This window comes from Acomys russatus, chromosome 10, assembly GCF_903995435.1.
Source record: "Acomys russatus chromosome 10, mAcoRus1.1, whole genome shotgun sequence".
NCBI classification, from domain to species: Eukaryota; Metazoa; Chordata; class Mammalia; order Rodentia; family Muridae; genus Acomys; species Acomys russatus.
Window position 1 is genome coordinate 74,216,540 of NC_067146.1, and position 4,235 is coordinate 74,220,774.

General features: G+C 43.1%; 1 non-coding gene across 1 annotated transcript; it reads right to left on the reverse strand.

Moving 5' to 3' along the window:
• Positions 1-3,697: 3,697 nt before the first annotated feature.
• Positions 3,698-3,769, reverse strand: Trnac-gca (transfer RNA cysteine (anticodon GCA)). The gene has a single exon. It is a non-coding gene; the product is annotated as a tRNA-Cys (tRNA).
• Between the last annotated feature and the right edge of the window lie 466 nt (positions 3,770-4,235).

Here is a 4,235-nt window from a genome sequence, read left to right on the forward strand (position 1 = left end):
TGGCTCCGGGGATGTGGTGGGATGGGGGTGCTATTTATTGCTCCGCCCCTCGCCCCTCAAGCTCCTCAGGTTCAGGGACTGACTGGCTTGGCGTCCACTAGGTCCTGTCAGGCTTGTGGCTGCGCATGCCCCAGTGCAAACAACCTTTCATCCATTCAATCCATCCACTCGAGCATTTCTTCTAGCATCCGGCGCTTTCTGAGCGCGTCCTGTGCAGGTGCCAGGTGGGGATGCGTGGATAAAAAAGGATCGCTTTCTCCCATAGGCCGCAGTCACGTAAACCCGACCCTGAGTGGTTGAGTGACCAGGGCTCACCTCCACACTGATCTGCGTCACTATATTTTGTGTAACTATTTGTTTGCTGGTCTCACCCAACGATGGTTCCTGACAAATAATAGGCTTAAATATATGTGTGATAGGGAATAAGTGTGAACCCCACCATGCCTGGATTCGTTTGTGCTGCTGTCTGTGAGGTGCAGACGCAAGCCTCATGTTGAGCACTGTGAGGCTTGTATTTTCCTTTCTAGAACCCTCTTGTGTCCCCCTCAGCTATTATATGGGAAAGACTCGAAGACGTTCCTGAAGCTTCAACTGCTCTTTGAAATAGGTGCTTGGAGGACCTACAGTGGAAGCAGAGGCCACCCTGTCCAGGACTTGTCCTTTCCTGCTCCCCACTCCTAAAAAAGCCTGCAAGAAAGGCCCTCGTCTGCGCTATTCCGAGGAAAGCGAATTTCTCTCCTAGGCACCCCAACATAGCTCTTTAACGACTTTGGCCTACGCGGGCTCCACTAACTTTGTATCCCGACATGAGAGAACGCAGGACGTGGTCTTGGAGGGAACAAGTGACTGAGTGACTTTCTTCCTTCACTCTCCCAAGGACAGGACAGAAACATGGAGAAGGCAAACTGAAAGTTCAAGCTCAGCTCCGGTAGCATCTCAGGGTAAGTCCTAGGCCCGAAGCCAGGGACCCATGATCCCTATGCCACAAAATCCTCTCAAATTCAGACCTTTTAAAAGAAAAAGACACAACTTAACAGTATGTAAAGTGTCTCCTATAGTCTGGCCTTGGTGCAGCATTTGGAGGTTTGGCCATCTGTCCCTAAGAACAGCTGCTTACACCATCAAACCTGCTGAATGACCAGTCGTTAAAAGTTATGGGGGGAACCTGCTGCCCACCCCTTTGACTATTCTTGCCCCTACTTCAGCCCTTACAGTCTCTAGATTAAGAATTTTTACTCTAGATGACAGGGGCTGTAGTCTGGGATATGCTACCGTGGCAGACCACGATTACGCTCAGGGAGGCAAGAGAAGGCAAAGGCTTTTAAAGGCTAAATGAGCAAGGTTGCAGAGTTGGTTTGAAATGATAGTTCTTGGCTATAAGGGTCAATAACAAAGGTGTTGTTAGTTCAGCTTTGAACAGGTACTCACTGGGTGGACATCCTTTCCTACAAGGATGCCATGGCCTTTGTGCAACGTGGTGATCTTGGCAGTCTTTTGTGACCACTCTAGTTATCCGCAAATCCATGGGAAGGAGTCACCATAGCTTCTTGACTGTTTTCTGTCAGCGGTTGACATAAGTGATTCTGTTAGTTTAACTCAACAATTTTACATGTGCTCTGGATGTAGACAAGGGATGGAATAGAAATGGAATACATTTTAAAATAATCTCAGTAATTCAGATTGTTTGTTCAGTAAATTCATATTCAGGGGGCTTTGCTTTCTGCATAATTGGCAATTGACTAGCTGGCCATCAGATTGGTTTTGGTAGATTAGCCAGCTGTCTTGCTCAAATGAAACAGCTGGCTTCTGCTAGCGGTTGTACTATCCATTAGCCCTGGCTGTCCTGGACTCACTCTGTATACCAGGCTGGCCTTGAACTCACAGAGATCCACCTGCCTCCGCCTCCCAAGTGCTGGGATTAAAGGTGTGTGCCATCATGCCCGGCATTTCTGATTTTCATTATGGCTTTCTTTTTCATCCATGAAGTCACCTAAAAAGACTTTTGAATTTCCCATGATAAGGTTTTTAATAGAAGTTATCTGTTTTTTAATTTTACTCTATAGTCAGAGACTTCGATGTTGACTGTGATGGTTATATTCAAACTTTTGACACAGCAGTAAAGTTACAATTGAGTTACAAAAAAAAAAATTGCAAAAGGAAAATCTCATAAGATTTTAAGTAATCTTATTATTTTGTGTTGTGTTGCATACATAGCAATTGTGGGTCTGGTGTTGCACACATCTGCTTAGAGTTTTCTGAAACTTATTTTGTGGCCAGTAAATAAAAAAACATTTAAATGATTCATATTTACTTCATAAGAGTGTTCATATTCTAATGTGGGTTTTTATGGTCGAGTTAGAGGTTAGATCAAGGCTATTGATCATGTTATATATGCCTTCTATATATTATCATTTGTTTGCCTTTTGAACTCTTGGTTATTGAGCTGTGATAAAACCTCAGGATGATGTTTTGTCTATTTCTCTCTTTATATATTTGGTGGCCTATGCATAGAAATTTCGAATTGTAGTATTTTCCCAGAGAATTGTTAATTTTCACTTTAGGAAGTAACACTATTTACAACAATACATTTTGTCTATGATCTTTTTATCTGATAGTGAGATGGCTGGGTGTGGCAGTTGAATGAGAATAGCTCTCACTGGCTCATGCATTTGAGTACTTGGTCCGCAGTTGGTGTCCCTGTTTAGGAAGGACTACGAGGTGTGACTTTGTTGGAAGAGGTCTGACACTGGGAGTGGGCTTTGAGGGTTCAAAAGACTCCCATCCCTACTGTGGCTCCCTGCTTGGAAGTTATGGATCAACAGTGAGTCCTCAACTATTTCTTCACTGTGCCATTATGGACTCTCACCCTCTGCAATTGTAAGCCAAATTAAATGCTTTCTGTTACACGTTACCGTGGACATGCTGCTTCAACACAGCAATAGACAATTGACTAAGGCACTGCGTTTGTCTTTTCATCATTCTCTGGATGCTCCAGTTAGGTAAAGTCCCCAAAGCCATGCAAGGACTTGGTGCCTACTTCGATCCCCAGAACCTACATGACAAAGCTGGGTGTACTGTAGTGCCAGCACTGGGGAAATGGAGACAGGCAGATCCCTGGGGCTCACGGAGTAGACACCCTAGCCTACTTGGTGAGTTCCAGTTCCAGGCTAGTGAGAGACCCTGTAACATCATCAAAAAAGTGAATGACACCTGAAAAAGAGATATTTGAGGTTGTCCTATGGCCTTCACACACTGTCTGTCTGTCTGTCTGTCTGTATGTATGTATATATCCTTGCCCAATATAGGTACACACACTTTGAAAGGATAAAGAAAGTCTCAATTTAAATTTGGAAAGTGAAGTGAAAATCTTAGGTTGGAGGAACTTGCAATTCTGGGCCTGTGGTACTCAGTGACACAGTTCTAAATCACTCCCAACTTCCTCTGAGATTATGGATTAGCGAAAAGAATGGATTTTCAGCACTTAGCCTTAGTCATCATCACCACCACCACCACCACCACCACCACCACCACCACCATCATCATAGAACAGTATGGGCATGTGGATTTGTATTAATAATGATATCCAAAATAATTTAGTAGTAGTAGTAGTAGTAGTAATAATAATAATAATAATAGTAATAATAGTAATAATAATAGTAATAATAATAATAATAATAATAATAATAATAATAGTAGTAGGGGGCACCTGGATTTGAACCAGGGACCTCTTGATCTGCAGTCAAATGCTCTACCGCTGAGCTATACCCCCTGGTGATGATTAGAATATAAGTAATGCCTTATACCTATGTAATCATGCCCGACATGTCTATAAAATGTTGCTGTGGGTTCATTCATTCAACTGCGGCTCCTAGAAACCACCAAGCTTGCAGCCCTATAAATTTGCCTCTAAGATATAAAACAAGCAACAGGTTCCTCTCCCAAATGCTTTCTTGCACTTTCTGGATCAGGATTGGTACTGCAACTGATGGCTGAAAGGGTCTACAGAGTCAGTCATCTGTACTTCTCATAGCAGGCATGTGGCAACAGAAAGTCAAAATTAACACTCTTCTAATGCACATACAGAATAAAGAACTAAGTTCATCTCTCCTGACTGGGGTTAGGACTCTTTAATAAGCCATCTCATATTTTCCCCTTGCCTCAGTCTTTTATCAGTTCAGTTAGTGCAATGGCCATACCAGGAGCTCTTCAAGGAGATTTACACACTCTTAAGTGTA